Source organism: Lissotriton vulgaris, chromosome 8 (genome assembly GCF_964263255.1).
Source record: "Lissotriton vulgaris chromosome 8, aLisVul1.2, whole genome shotgun sequence".
Lineage (NCBI taxonomy): Eukaryota > Metazoa > Chordata > Amphibia > Caudata > Salamandridae > Lissotriton > Lissotriton vulgaris.
Genome location: NC_141696.1, coordinates 1,201,513,594 through 1,201,531,006, shown reverse-complemented (window position 1 = coordinate 1,201,531,006; position 17,413 = coordinate 1,201,513,594).

Here is a 17,413-nt window from a genome sequence, read left to right as displayed (position 1 = left end):
CTGATTTGCATATGGCCATGTCTGGACTGGGGTGGCTTGGTGAGCAAAATAACGATGGATTTAACCCAGATCTGTGACTGGGGGTGAATGTTTTGCTATTGTGCAGCATTCCGTCCATTATCTTGTGTGTTTTGCTTATCTGTAGGTTGCACCAGAGAATAATTATCCGATGCTAAAGCATACTGAGAAGACCCACTAGGAAACAGGAAACCTTCGTCACACAATACAACTCCGAGTGAAAGCAATACTGCTGATATTTATTGACTAATAAATGAAGAAATGCAAGTTTTTTAAATGTGCTTCCTCTTCTTGCCCGTAATGTTACACAATGTACATATACAGGTAAGGAGGCAGAAACCTAGGGCCCGATTCACAGAATGAACTTACTACTTTTGGCATTCACAGAATGCACTTACTACTTTTGGTATTCACAGAATGAACTTACTCATTTCGGTATTCACAGAAGTTAGGACTACTAACTTTAGGACTCCTAAATGCCTTCTGTGAATACCGAAAGTCTTAAAATTAGGATTTTTCTCTATTTAGTAGTAGTAAAGTTAGGACTCCTAACTTTAGGATGTCTAAATGCCTTCTGTGAATACCGAAAGTCTTAAAATTAGGATTTTTCTCTATTTAGTAGTAGTAAAGTTAGGACTACTAACTTTAGGACGCCTAAATGCCTTCTGTGAATACCGAAAGTCTTAAAATTACGATTTTTCTCAATTTAGTAGTAGTAAAGTTAGGAGTACTAACTTTAGGCTGTCTAAATGCCTTCTGTGAATACCGAAAGTCTTAAAATTACGATTTTTCTCAATTTAGTAGTAGTAAAGTTAGTAGTCCTAACTTTACTACTACTAAATAGAGAAAAATCCTAATTTTAAGACTTTCGGTATTCACAGAAGGCATTTAGGCATCCTAAAGTTAGGAGTCCTAACTTTACTACTACTAAATTGAGAAAAATCCTAATTTTAAGACTTTCGGTATTCACAGAAGGCATTTAGGAGTCCTAAAGTTAGTAGTCCTAACTTCTGTGAATACCGAAATGATTAAGTTCATTCTGTGAATACCAAAAGTAGTAAGTGCATTCTGTGAATGCCAAAAGTAGTAAGTTCATTCTGTGAATCGGGCCCCTAGTAACGAAAGTGACTAAATAATTAATATTAAGCCTCATACTGAAAAGAGTGTGGAAACTCCACATTCTCATATAGACGGTTCAGAACTGCTAACAGGTTGCATGTAGGCCTCAGATGGAGCTGTGGGTGCCTCCAGGCATTGGAGCAGGATTGCGGTGTAGGACCTGTTTCTTAGACTCATCTACAATAGCCTGAAGCTTAGCTGGCGAAAAACAAATGGAAGGTGACTGATGCTCCAGTTTTCCAGTGTCAGACTACTTGGTGTGTTTTTGCTTACTAGAATACTTATCACCTTCTTAAGCCATCATGGTCGGCATGAACAGAGATGCTGACGAACCTACAAAAGTGCATAGCAGTTCTGACATGTCCCAGTTGTCTAGAAACCAAACAACACGGACATTCATAACTCACAAGGGCCCCTGAGGCAGCTAGAAGAGGAGACATGTCCCAAAAGATGGCCCCTTACGCCACCCAAATTCCATCCTGAATGTAGAACACCTAAGGGACCACACTTTGGGACTTTGCAAACCTCACCAAAGATGCACCCTCCTACTGTCCCCCAACCACAGCCCCCCAGGAGCCACATGAATGGATGCATACATGTCATGCATCCAGTATACATGCGAGGAAGGATATAGACAGCAAATATTGGAAATGAAACAACTTCTTAGACAAAAACCTGAGAAGGGAGCATAGTGGAACCATGTCTCAGGAAGAGAAAGACAAAAATGCTAAGTGATTTTATCAGTAGAGGGTGTTGTTGTCAAGAAATATTCCCATGAAAATAATAATAATAAAAAAATGCAAAGAACGCTAAAACATTTGATCAAACGTGATGTCTTCACTATTTGTGAAATCCTCTATTGTTGGTAGGAGATGGGATATGCAGTGCTATATGAAGCAGAAGGACACATTAGTAATCCTCATGCTCTCAGTTGTTGAATGTGGGAGGAGTGGTGAAGGTAAGAAAACAATTGATGATTTGCTGCAGGAATAGCTGCTGTGTGTCCAAAGATCACAAGTAGCAAATAGACACAGGCAATGCACACTGATGATTTAAATGCTGGTAGAGGTATCAGTAGCCTTAAAGATGATCGGCATTGGCCCACTTTCTCAAGATTTTTCAATGCTGCTAGCTCAAAGCCAACCTCTACTAATATTGGAGTGGGACACCAAGGCTGTCTGTGTCTCAGGAGAGTGGTTGAACTGGCTCAAGATTCCTTGTTGTATCGAAACCCATACAAGATGTTTATGAAGCCAGACTAATTCCTTATCCCACTCAAACATTAGGGTGATTTAATGAGTACACAAGTCACTTGAAAGTCACTTTTAAAAAGGTGGCAAGATCTTTCGTGTGACTAAAAAGTGGGGAATAAATAGTGTGCCACATTTTAATAGTGAGGGGCTGATTGCGACATTGTTAGGAAACTTTTCCGGCAGAATCAATTTCGGAATCATTTCTGACCAACTCGGGTTCTGCGAGTCCGACCAACCAATTACGATGGTTCCATATATCGTTCGGTCGGACTTGCATTGACTTCCAAATCAGTCATCAAAATTGCTCATTTGGAAAACGTGTCCATAGAGCTGTACGATTCCGCTCCTAACAACTCGGGCTGTCCGAATGCCATTCGGAACCGATTCGGACAGCCGGAAAGGTTTCCATGCATTGTAATTGGTCATCCAGAAAGGTGTCTGGTTCAGTAGGAAACATAGGTTCCAAATCAGATTCGCCAAATTCGAATCCCGTTCGGAGCCTTTCCGGATGGCATCATAATAAACCACTTAGACAGTCATTTTTAGCCTTATGAGTCTTCTTGCATGATTAAGTAGGAAATCTGATTACCATGGGTAAGTGCCAGCTGCTGTAGCTCATTGTAGTGTGATTCCAGCAGGCATTTTGGCTGAGGACGCATCTCCATCTGGCACATGTGACTTACAGGTATACATTGCTGCTCTGTGTACAATAAAGAAGGACTACAAGCATGTGAGTGGCTACTCTTCCCAAGTCCTTAGGGGCAGAGTCTGCGTATCCAATTGGATGATGAATGCAGCTATGTATTTTATGAGAGACCTTGCTCCCAGTCAGATACTTAGGGCCTGAATTTAGGTTTGGTGGATGGAGTAAAGTCAGGCAGGGTTGGGGAGGACTTTACGTACACATCCCGCCTTTACTCCAAACGCCTAATTTAGAGATGTCCTCTTGCTCCACAGACATCCAAATGCATTAACGATCAAGTTACCACTATACCACCATGATGCTTGCTGATAATTGTGATAATAGAGACATCTATCCACTCTGTATTTAAACACTTCCTTTCTCCACCAGCAATTGAGATTTGCTGAATAGATGTACTTCTGTGTAAAATTTGGTGTAAAATTCGACGGCTGAGCTATTGACGCTTTCGGTTATTAGGTCCATGCCAGATTATCAGGTTTTCTAAGCAAAATACATTTACAGACAACAAATCAATGTTCAATTTAACCACATATTTAGCTTTTATCTTGAAAATGTGTTGTCGATTCAAGCCTTCAGTGTCTAACTTTCCGCTATGATATCAAGCTATTTTTTGCCCCAGACATTTTTGAAAATTCCAGAAAATTTTCACAAAATAATGCTTTTAAGAGAATATGGTTTGCGTGCATTTTTTATGCGACTGTACACATGTTGTGTAAAAAAAAGCCTGACAAGAGGCTGGTTCCTGCAAAAAATATCTATATATATTTATTTTTACTGTGAATGTGTCTCTCACTTGCAATTACGTGAACTGGCATTGTACGAAATTTGCAGCAATTTTGGAAATTTTGCGTAACACGAAATTTGGGATTAATGCCAGCATTAATGACATTTCTCCCAGGTTAGTTTGAACACCCTTCTTTTGAAAATGTTAAAGAAACACGCATAAACATGCATAAAATTGCAATTGAAATGAAAATAAGATAATCCCTAATACCTCTTTTTACTTCACAAAATATCAGGCATTCAATGTACATATCTTCAATGAAGGTTGGAGGCCACCTCGAGTGGGTCGCCAAGGTTTCAGTTTATAACTAAACAATGGCTTTTTCTCTAATAAGTATTGACCTCAATGAGAGGTGTTAAGGAACTGATAAAGCACAATACCATTCTATGGCCCACATGCATCAAGGTATTTAGGACATGTGTGTGTGAAACATGCACTTAAAAATACATTTCAGGGGTGCAGGGGGGGGTCATTTGGACCCCCCCTGGACCCGTGTAATGCATTAACATTTTGCGAATCGCAAATAGAAATTCGCAAAATGTCAATGCCTTCCCATGGATTCCTAGGGCCTTTTGGCCCATAGGAATCAATGGGAATTGCGAAATCGCAATTTAGAATTCGCATAATCCTTGCGATTCGGTAAAAATTGCGATTTTCACCGAATCGCAAAAATTATGCGAATAAATTAATGCATTCCATTTTGCGATTCCTTATTTGCGATTCCCTATTTTTCGCAAATAAGGAATCGCAAAATGTCCCGATGATGCATATGGCCGTTAGCACATTAGAAGAGCTACACACAATGCGTATTCTACTTATGTAGAAACTTCTATGTTTTATGCTTAGCCCTTTTAGGAAAGGCTCACTGAATTCACATAGTCCCGGTTAATTTATGTGTTTCTAGGAGCCAGCTTAGAGGGCTACAGATAAGGATTAAATTAGGACATGTGTGTGTGAAACATGCACTTAAAAATACATTTCAGGGGTGCAGGGAGGGGGTCATTTGGACCCCCCCCTGCACCCATGTAATGCATTAACATTTTGCGAATCGCAAATAGAAATTCACAAAATGTCAATGCCTTCCCATTGATTCCTAGGGCCTTTTGGCCCATAGGAATCAATAGGAATTGTGAAATCGCAATTTAGAATTCGCATAATCCTTGCGATTCGGTAAAAATTGCGATTTTCACCGAATCGCAAAAATTATGCGAATAAATTAATGCATCCCATTTTGCGATTCCTTATTTGCGATTCCCTATTTTTCGCAAATAAGGAATCGCAAAATGTCCCGATGATGCATGTGGCCGTTAGCACATTAGAAGAGCTACACACAATGCGTATTCTACTTATGTAGAAACTTCTATGTTTTATGCTTAGCCCTTTTAGGAAAGGCTCACTGAATTCACATAGTCCCGGTTAATTTATGTGTTTCTAGGAGCCAGCCTAGAGGGCTACAGATAAGGATTTAATTAAGTCCACAAGTCGGGAAAATTGCCAGAACAAGGGTGTCGCCTATTAGTTAAATAGATATTCTGCCAAAGGCAGAACTCGGGGTTATGAGCAACTCACAAACTCCTGAGTCAGAAACTGAGAAGCTGGAGAGTGATTTAGGAGTTATTTACAGTGGGAAAGATGCCTGATCAAAAAGCACCAATAAAAAGTACATTTAAATACTTTTAGAACTTCACGAGACAACCTGATTTATTCCGTTTGCCTGCATGTCTCCAAGTGTTGTTGTTAACCCTTTCAGAAATCTGCTTTTGCATTAAGTTCGTAGAAACCAGAGTACTCCACTAGTTGTGGAGTGATCAATCGCAATTGCAAAAATTGCTATTGATCACTATTGTTGTCATTGCGCAAACAAAAAAAACAAAAGCTGGAAAGGAAATTGATGTAGACCATTTTACTTATCTTTCAAATGCTGAAAACATTATGCTCATGGTGTGTTACCGTCAAAAAACGGCTTACAGTCCTCGATTCTCTCTGCATGCCAACCCTTCATTTTACATGAAATTATTAACAAGTATAAACTAAACTTTTCTTCTACACATTTTCTCTAATGGATTGTTTGTGTGTACAAAGAAGTCCGCGAACTGGTGCCACGTTTTATTATCCCCTGTTTTGTCAAACAAGGCACTCAGATATTCCCAATAAAATGTTAACCCGTGAATTGTGCTGTATCAACTTAGTGACTACTTCTATACCAGAGGAAACACCAATCTACATCAGGTCTTCTAGCAACAAAATCATTTCATTGCCAGGAAGCTGTGCCTCGTCAATGGCTAGCTACAACTGAGAAACAATGCTACTATCCCTAAGCTCATGCCATTCAGTATGATGGGCATATGTAAAATTACCGTTAACCAACATGAAAATGATGTCAGATCCTTTTTCAAGGAAATAATCGACTCATTGCTGCGAATTGGGCAATCCGCAAATTGAGATGGAATGTGGACGGACTGTCCTGCTGTCTGTAATTGTTCCCTGAGCTTTCATTAAACCTTACTTGAAGATAGCTGCAGTAGGTTGTATGCCAAAATATCAAGTTCAAGCATGTGGACCTGCACCTACATCAGCTTCCATCATCTCATCAGCGAGGAAAGATTTACGCTGGTAGTTAATATTATGCAGTCACTTTAACTGCGTGTCAAGAAAAATATGGATATTTTGGTAGAACACCCTGAGGCGCTATTCAGATTTGCAAATTAATAATAATTTTGAAAGTAGAAGAGAGGATATGATGTGACTGGTTTCTTATTGCGAGTATGCATATACTTTACATGCTACTTCAAGTGCTACTTCAAGTGTATCCATAGGAGAGTTCAGTAAATATTATTATTATGTAGCAGAAATACGCCTACATAAGTGCTTAGGTAATTCCAGGTTCTGAGGGTATCTCCATCTCTCAGACAATATATTAAATACACTTGAAGCAGAAGCATTAGAGGCATTAGATGTAGCATTAGTTTTAGGCGTATCTTTGGGCATGATCTTCCAGGTGGTCAAGTCGTTGAGCCATGTATTTAGGTCAAGTTCTTTGTAGTGGTATTAATAGCTGTTAAGCATGGTCAACCAGGAAGACAAATCTGAATTCATGAACTCTCATTGGTAGAGTGAGGATAGAGAAGTTTAGAGGTTAGACGCTATACAGCCAAGCAATATCCGCTTAGGAATTAGGATAGACTATATTATAAGGGATGAGATTTGAGCAATTAACAGGTGATATATTCATGCATTTTGAATAAGAGGAATTAGCATGTGGTAGTGAGCAAAAGCTGCCTGTAGTCTACAGGCCTTGAATGAGAAACAGCATAAACATAATAATTGTGTTCCAATAACCACAGGTATATTGATTGGGAAAAGTGTGACTGAAAGGAAAATGTGTCCTTCCAGTGGATGTTTTACTGTAACTCTCAAGCTTTCCTCCACTCACGTCCTGCTTACAAGAGGATTAGCAGTTGTACATATTGGGCCTTCACATTTTATCAAACAGACATCAAGCTGTTTTTTGCAAGTAACTTCCCCTATGTTCAATATGCTCACATCCAAACAGTCAGCTCTCATGGACATGGAATTGTAAGGACCATCCTGGCCATCTTGTACATGTGCATTTCTTGACTGCAAATAATCAAATCAAATCAAAAAAGACCCAATGATTATGCTTTCACGTTTTCAGAGACGCGGAGAAACAAGGTATACCGCTCAATCGCTCCTGAATGTGAATGAGGGTTTTTAAGATCGTTATCATACCTGACTCTGGTATTACAGGTACAAGTGATCTATTCCCCATTTGATTATTCACCTCCAACAGGAAGCTGAATGGATCACAGCTTATTTCTCCCTCTGGTGATTTCAGAACAATTTTTGACTGCTACAAATTGAGGGGCTGGATGGTGGGTCATTTTACATATTGACCTTGTTCCTTTTTACAAGTAAGTGGCATGCAAAGATACTCCTTCTTTGTAGCTGCCCTCAGTAGAGCCTTACAATGAGCACTTTTCATGATAACAGAACTCCCTATCTTCTTTTAGAAAGTTTCAGCACTGAAGGTTTTTTTTTATTTATAAAAGTTTTTATTGAAAAATATAAATGGAATATACATTGGCAGTTGTATACAGTACATTTGTGTTGGCTATAGTTCTTGGCTTGTCTGGAAGAGAGAGAAGAAGAGAGAGAAGAAAGAGAGAGAGGGGGGGGGCTATTGCGTTGTCTCTAAATGTTCATCGAGTGGGCCCCACATGAGCCCCTTGGGGGTGTGTTCTTTCGAGAAGTTGCCTGTTATATTGTCCGCTCCTCTCAGGAAGGTGACCCAGTTGATCCATGCTTTGAAATTTGCTTTCGCCGTATTTTTCCAGTTGGTTAGGATGATCTTTAGGGCAGCCGTTAGTAGCAGGTCCAGTAGGGCTCTCTCTTCCCTGTTGTTTAGGTTCGCTGTTAGGTGTCCTGTCGCCAGGCTCGCATAGCTGATTGTTAGGTCTGTTTTGAGCATATCGTTTATGAATGCGTTGATCTGTGCCCAGAACTTCTTGACTTTCACGCATCCGAAGATGAGGTGTTCGAGGGTGCCCTCCTCCTTCTGACAGTTCCAGCAGTCACCTGATTCTGCAATGCCGACTTTGTGGAGCCTGGACGGGGTCCAGTAGGCTTTGTGGAGGAGCCAATATTTAGTTTGCGCCAGTTGTGGGGTTATTTTGTTCGATGTGGCTAAGCTCCACATTTGTGCCTGTTCCTTCCCATTTAGCTGTCTACCTAGAAGTGTCTCCCATGAGTTTGTCGTTTTTTTGTTTAGCGACAGTGTTGAGGGGCTCAGTAGTTTATAGATCTTTGCGGTTTGGTGGCCTGCCGAGTTTAGGGTTTCTACATATTTGACGATGCCTGGTGTTTCTCTGTGTAGCTTAGCTCTAGTTATGGCAGTTCTGATCTTTAGAAAGGTGTATAGTTCTTTGTTGGGGAGCTCGTTTAGCTGTTGTATGTTTGAAAAAGTCAGTTGTTTCCCCTTGGTTTCCATCTGTTTGGGGAGGCTGATTCCTCTGTTTATCCATGTGTCATTGTTCATTGTTGCCCCTTGGTATGTTATTTTAGTGTTGAACCAGATGGATTCCCATGTTGTACCTCTCAGCTTCTGTATCATTCGCCTGTCGATTTTCATCAGCGCTTCTCTAGTGTGTTTCAGTATTGAGTTTGACCTTAGGGGGTGTTTGTTTGCCGTTAGTATAGCTATTGGGTGCAGACCTTCCAGGAGATCTTTCTCCAGCTCTAGCCAGACTGGTTTGTACTGTTGCGTTTCGTCGATCCATGCCATCCCTTGTTTCGCCAGGCATGCTGTTTGGTAGGTTTTAAAGTTTGCCAGGTTGAGGCCCCCGAGTTCTTTCGCTAGTCTCAGTTTGGGTAGGCCGATTCTTGGTTTTTTGTTTCTCCATATGAAGGTGTTTATCATGCTGTCCAATCTTTTGTGGAAGCTTTCTGTCATTGGGATCGGTAGCATGTTTAGCGTGTAGTTTATTGCAGGTGTTATCATCATTTTTATAGTTTCTATCCTTCCCCACCAGCTGATGTATTTTGGCGACCATAGTTCTAGTCTTTCTTTCACTTTTTTTAGCAATGAGTCCTCGTTATGTTGTATTGTGGATTCTAGGTCTCTCCCAAACTGCAGCCCTAGGTACCTGAGTGGTTTTGTTTGCCAGGCTAGGCCCGAGTTCCCGAGCACTGATCTTGTGGTGTGGATGTTCATTGGTTTGCATTCCGATTTGTCTTTGTTGAGTTTGTACCCTGATGCCTCTGCGTATTCTCCTATTGTGTCCATGAGAGCTGTGATTGACGTTGATGGGTTTGTGGTTGTGATGAGGATATCATCCGCGTATGCTGCCAGTTTAACTGTTTTCTCTTTGATCTTAACACCCGTGATCCTCTCATTGTCTCTTATTTTTGCTAGTAGACTAGACAAGGATGCCCACTGTCACCGGGCCTCTGCCTACTGGCACTAGCACTGACGGTTTCACACCACGTTTTGTCTAGTATAATTTCCCCTACTACTTAGGATATGGCACGCTTTGCTCTCGACCCAGGTAGACTTGTCAGAATAACTAGTGACTGTGTAGGATCTTTGTTTTATTTTCTACACCTGTGTTCTGTTGGTCCAGTGTGCCAAACCATCTGGAGTAGTCCTTATTTCTTAACTTTCTTTCAGGAACACAAGTGACACTGCACAGATGTTGACTTACACAAACTAGGATATAATTGAGAGCCACTCAAAAGGACTAAACCTGTTAATGTCAGCATATTTTGTGCAGTGCCTCATAGATGACAATAGTACAATTGGAATGGCCCCAGTGGAAGGACAATAGGAACAAATGCACATTGGAAACAGTTTAAAATAAAATAAACAATGGTACTTTGGAAAGTAATTAGTTCAATGTTATTTAATCACACTGAACAACGGTAAGTACTGGTCAATCAATCAGTAATTCCAAAACAAATGCCAAATGTTATGCACCTGATGGTACCTTTTTCACATTACAGGTGCTTACCCTCCGCTCCGCACCATAGGGAGCCTACAGGCCCCACTCCGATTCCCACACCCAGTGACAACAAATTCTCATGGTAATTATATTATGACTTAGATACACACACACTGATTCTGTCAGCATACATTGCCACTCCACTTAAGACTTAGCAATGTTTCTCATTTTTCCCACGTGCCCCTTCCCTTTAGTCCTGAGGAAGACCCCGGCATAAGGATTGTAACTGCCTACACTCTTTTTGGGGTTGAAACGTTGACTGTGTTGTCAGCCTATGCCAACCACTATCAACACCGATTTACAACTGTGCTATCTGTTTTGTCATGGCATTGTTAAACGGATCATTTTCTTTTTGGCTTACATAAGCCTTTTCTATTGTAATACATTCCGAAATATGACAATGTCACTACCTTTTTTCTTCACTTTTATGACCCTCACCTCTAACTCCCCTTTCGTTTCTCTCACTGCTGTGGGGCACTTGTGCATAATATTTGGCATTTGTTTTGGAATTACTGATTGATTCACCAGTACTTACCATTGTTCAGTGTGATTAAATAACATTGAACTAATTACTTCCCAAAGTACCATTGTTGATTTTATTTTAAACTGTTTCCAATGTGCATTTGTTCTTATTGTCCTTCCACTGGGGCCACTCCAATTGTACTGTTCTTATACCCTGGTCACAGTGACTGCTTTGGGTCCACCATTTGTTTATAACAACATCATAGATGACTATGGCTTATAACTAGGGGGCATATTACCAAGCAATAGCGATAATTATCGCTATTGCTTGGTTAGAGACAAAAATTTACCGCTGAGCTGCGGCGATTCTTACCGCAAATAAACCCTGGTATTACCAAGGTTTATCGCAAATGCGATAAAAATCGCCGCAATGCATGAATATCACTGAAAAGTCAGCAATATTCATGCATTACTGAGCTAATGCTCTTAGCCATGTTATCCACCTCCCATTGGATAACATGGCTAAGAACTGCACAGGGCAGGTGTTAGCTTTTGGAGATATTCGCGCTTAGCGCGAATATCTCCAAAAGTTGGTAATAGGAGATAGCGATGTTAGCGACTGCTTTCAGTCGCTAACATCTTGGCACACCCACTTTGCATGTCATTAGTGATAAATATCACTGACATGCAAAGTGGGGCCCAAGATGGTCGCTATCTCCTACTAGCTGTCGCTAACTGGTGTTAGCGACAGCTAGGTAATAGGGAGATAATTTTATCTCCGCTTTCTTGGCTTTTAAAGCCAAAAAAGCGGAGATAAATCCCCTTGATAATATGCCCCTAGATGTCTAGAAAAGAAGTGATAGACTAGCTTTCTAGATAGTCTAGCCCATTCAGTGGTAAGTCCCACCAACATGAGCAAGAATGACCTTAACAATCTGCACTTCTTATTCTACTGCCCTGAGTCAGAACTGACATCTGTATTTTTCTCATTATATAAATATAGTTTCCTCAAAAGCCTCCATCTTTTAATGACAGGTCTTTAAACAGTTGTCTACACAACCGTGGTGAGCAGAGTCGCAGCTGCTAGCCATGAAGTGTGAAACAGTATCACACAGGTCTGACTCTCTGCTTTCCCTTCAACCAGTGCTCAGAGAGTGTGCTTTGGACAGCCACACAACATGCCACTATGTCTCTGCCACAGTGAAGCATTGGGGTATTATAACTTGAACTAAATTGAGTACTGAGGTAATTACCTTGCTGTAGAACAACAGTAACATACTACAGTTTAAAAACAAATAAGAAGACTTGTTAGTCTATTTAAATAGAGTTTTTTAAAGTGCCATTCCCCATAAGGATTTTATGGTACAAGTAAAAACAGAACATGAAATGTCAGCAAGCATTGATTATAAATAAGTACATAGAAACCAGGGCACAGATTTACTATCTCTTTCCACCAGGGATGAATCACAAAAGTGATGCAACCCCGCTCAAGGTTCCGAATTGGAATTAACTTTTTCTAAGTAACACAAATTAATGTATGACTAATTTGTGTTACTTTGCATTAAGGGGGTATTCCACAGGTGGTAAATGGTTTTTCCTATGCAATCACTCCTGGGAGTTTGGAGGGGGATAGCCAAACTTTAAATAAGATGGCGGCTCAGCAAGGAGTACCCATCGATCTAGCCTGCATCCCCACTTATTCCTAATATCCAGTGGGGCTGGAGAGGTTGGAATCAGGCCCTTCGACCTCTGGAGGTGCCCATGTGAACAGGAGAAAGAGCAGCACTGTGTGGTCATGGACCAGCATGGGGCTTTGGGCCAGCCGCGGGATGCTCCACATGATGGTGGAAGCAAGAACTCAGATGCAGCAGCCAGGATGCAGAGATGGCATGAGCTGCTGCAATTAGCAAGAAAGCCGAGATCGGGAGTGATAACCATCCAAGGACCCTGTGAGGACTCGGCTCTGTTTCTATTTCTATACCTGGCGTGGCCTGGGGAGCCATAAAAGGAGAGGGAGAGACCGGTTGATGCCTAGGTCTGCATGTGGACTGTGACCCCTGTGTATTCTGAGGCTTGAAACTGGATGCACCACCTGAGGGTGCCTCTCACAGCAGGCCATAGAGGGGCCTGTAGTGGCCCGATCATCACAATACAACGATAACCCTGATTGAAAGCTTGTGAGAATGGACCGAAGGTGCAGATTAACGAGGGTAAGGTACCCCCTGCAGTGTGACACAGGCCATTTTCCACATGAAATGTCGCCAACTACAGGAACCCCCTACGCGCGTTGAACTAAAGACATAGCTGCAATACTGGGTGCAGCAGCATGAGGAGAACCAGATCCATGAAGAACCCAGGGGACACTCTGACCCTGACATCATGCCACATCGCGACCCATGCATCCAGGCAGACACCATTGTTGTACGAACACCTAGCATAGATGACAAGCTGGACAGAGTACTTGTTGGCTGTTAATAACTCAAGGGACATCCTCGTGACTAAAATAGACAAGGTGGCGATCGACTCAGCCATGCTGAGCGGCGATCACTGCAACTTAGGGGATAAAGTTAAGAGGCAAAAAGAGGTGGGGGGGTTACGTTTACTCTGCAGTCTCTGCTTTCCAGATACAGATGACAAAACTAATGGACAAAGTAACACACTTGGACATGAGAGCAGTTGATGCAGAGGGCACCAACTGCCTCAATAATATTAGGGTGACAGGACTACTCAAGAAGGTGGAAGGAAGAGACATTATAACTGATTTAGAACATTGGCTGACATCTGTGGTGGTCTGAAAGGAACTTATGCAATTGCTTTTGCTGGGAAGTGCACATAGGGTGCCGGCTGCTGGAGACACATCCCCAGCCAGTGGTAGTTCTCCTGCTTCATTACAAAGATAGGGACTTGATCATACAAGAGGCATGCAACAAAATGAGACTGTCAGTCAAGAATAACATAGTGAACATCTTTCCTATCGATACTATGGCATTGCCAACTGTTCTCTGTTTTCGAGATCAAGAGAAAACTGCGAGTTATGGTCACACCTGCATGCTTCTTTTCCCAGCAAGGCTAAAGGTCATGGTGGATAAACAAACCTACACCTGTTGAAGCATGGAACTGGATGGAACAGTAGAAGGCCACCACGAATGTAGGACTGTGGAGTCACGCTCCCAAAGCACAAGCAAACAAGAAGGCAAAATAGTGTGACAAACCAGCAATCATCATTAGAACAGCACAGTCTCAGACGGACACAGTGGAGATGGCGTCCGGTTCACTAACACAACATCAATGTAAAAATTATCGATGTTAAAAATATCGACCAAAAAAATGTAGACAACAAAAATATTGACTCAAAAATATCGATGTAAAAAATATAGATGTATAAAATATCGACCTTTATATAAATATAAAATAAAATAAAATATATTAAATACATTAAATATGAAATATAATATTAAAAACATAAAATAATTTAACATACATTTTAATAAAATGTAACAAAAAAATTTAATAAAAAAATGAATATACAAACAAAATAATTTATACATATATATTTACTTTGAAAAAATAAATAAACTATTATGTTTAATTTACATTAAAAGTTAAAAAAAAGATCTTTATATTTATGATTTAAAATATAAAAAGTAGGGTAAGCATTGGATAGTGGAGGAATTAAACATGCTATTCCAACTCCAGTGAGTGCGACAGTAGGGAAACTATTATATAGCGGAGGGGTAAAAATTACTATTCCCACTCCAGTAACAGCAACAGTAGGGAAAGTGTTGGATAGCGGTGGGGAAAAAACTACTATTCCCACTCCACTAGGTGCAACAGTAGGATACGTGTTGGATAGCGGAGAGGTAAAAATGACTATCTCCACTCCTTTGAATGCAATAGTAGGGAAAGTGCTGGATAGCAGAGGGGTAAACATTACTATTCCCGCTCCAGTGAGTTCAACAGTAGGGAAAGTGCTGGATAGATGAGGGCTAAAAATTACTATTTCAACTCCAGTGAGTACAACAGTAGAGAAAGTGTTGGATAACGAAGGGGACAATTTACTATTACCACTTCAGTGATAGCAACAGTAGGGAAAGTGTTGGATAGCACAGAAACAAAAATCACACTCAAACAGTAAAAAAATAATAATAATATTACAAAAAAATATTAAAAATAAATAAACAATAATAAAAAAATGTAATCGAAAATATTAAACATATAAAAAGAACACATATTATAATATTAATGACATATAACAAAAACTACAAATATATAAAAATGAAATAATAAATGCATTTTAAAAAAAACATCTTTTAAACTAGAAAATATTTACAAATAAAGAAATTAATTAAAACGTTATATGTATTTATTGTATTTCCTACTCTATAACACCATACCAATAACTTAACACTTCAACATTTATTTCAATAATTAACAAAATTAATAATCAATTAAACTAATATTATTAATAAAAACAAAAAAATATTAATTGACTACACACACTTTACCACTATAATATCCACAACACACACCTACATTACACTATAAAATAATAAAACACAATTACAACTTATGTTTAAATTGAAAACTATTACTATTAACAACTAATAACTGAATAATTAAAATGTATTAAATACCCACCCTTTACCCCATTAAAAGTAAGAACAACACAAAAAATGAACAATCACTAAATAAATATCAAATAGTTAACATTAATCAACAATACTATATTAATTAATTATTTAATTAAACCCATATGACTTTTCACCCTTTACACCTATAAACGCCAAAAAACACACCTAAAATTAATTACACAATTAGCATAATTAATGACCAATTAATTATTAAAGTTAATAACAACCAATTAGTAATTCATAAATTAAAAATAAATTACTTCCTAACTTTTACACCTAAACACTACAACACACACCTAAAATCAATTGAACAACCACCATAATTAATTACCAATTAATTAATTAAAACTAATTAACAACCAATTATTAATTAATTATTAATAAATGACTTTAACCATTTAACACTATTGTCTCAATTAAACAAATATTAATACATGAAAAATAATCAATACATGTATTATAATTACATTACTTCCCACCGTATTCCCCTATACCTACCCATAACCCCTATGAAAATAAAAATGCAAAATTCAATTAAAAAATATTAATAACTACAAAATATTTAACAGATATATAAAAAATTACAAACAATTCTTATACAGAAAACATAAATCACGTATATATAAAAGATATACTAAATAAAAAAACTATATTTTTAACAACTATATTTTGGCAAACGATATTAAACACTTAAATATTTTTAACATCAATATTACGTACCTTAATTCGCAATTCTTGATAACAATATTCTTGCTGTCAATATTTCTGACCCACGATCTTAATGACTCAATATTTATGCAACTCAGTATTTTTTACTTGACATTCTGTCACTGCACCATGGAATCCACCTTCTGTATACTCTCATCAGGCTCTCTTAGCGAAAATCCTAATGATGCTCAACAGGACAACTCTGGCTTGGACATATCAGCGACTGATGACCTCTAAAATGACCAACTAATGGGGGACGCAGTGCACTGGAAATGGCTGCCGTGACTTGGGACCTGAATGTATACCCGCACTGGACAGGTTCCCCTTGAGCGGAGGCCACCATGGATTGAGATTTGCAGTGAAACGTACCCCTACGCACTGTACACCTACATTCATGGGGGCTACCCACAGGGACATACGCACCGTACCCCTGTAATCCAGGGGTGTACGCACCGTATCCCGATGTACCGTACCCCTGCAATGATGGGGTGTACACGGGGGTCCATTCCGTACGCATTTTGAGCCAAACTCTAGTTTTCCGGATGATTTCAACTCCTGTAGCAAAAGCGTTGTACGGAGTGCTGTTGCAACGAATCGTAATGGCTGGGTTGGAAAAAGTTGCTTCGAACCGTACGGACGTCGCGTACTGCATGTTCTAAATATGATACGTACGGATTATTGAGTCGTACGGTCTTTGGTAAAAATCGTACGGAGAACTGCATTGGGTACACATCGTACTACATCGTATGTACGGGTACGGTTCTCCGCACGATTCGTTTGGGAAAAAGGCTCCATACAACGATTCAGATGGGATTTTACTGAATCGGAATCGACCCCTATTGTTTGCAAGAATACTGTTTATTGAGGTAACCAATATTGTTTTAAATAATATCAATGTTTTTGCAATTGTATTCACTAATATAGGGATTAGAAATATTATTGTTTAATTATTTTAATGTGTATTAGTTTATATATTAATGTTATGTATTACTATATACATATAATATAAATATTGTTTTTAAAATATATATTGTAATTTTAAGTGATTTAGAATGTTTCATTCAATTTTTAATAGTAATTTATAGTGTTGTAGCGGGTTGTTGGGTTTGTAGGGAATAGAGTGAGAAGTTAATTAGGTAATAAATAATTAAGAATTATTATGAAGAATTACTCATTATATGTTGTTTAATTATATGATTGATATTTCTTATGTAAAC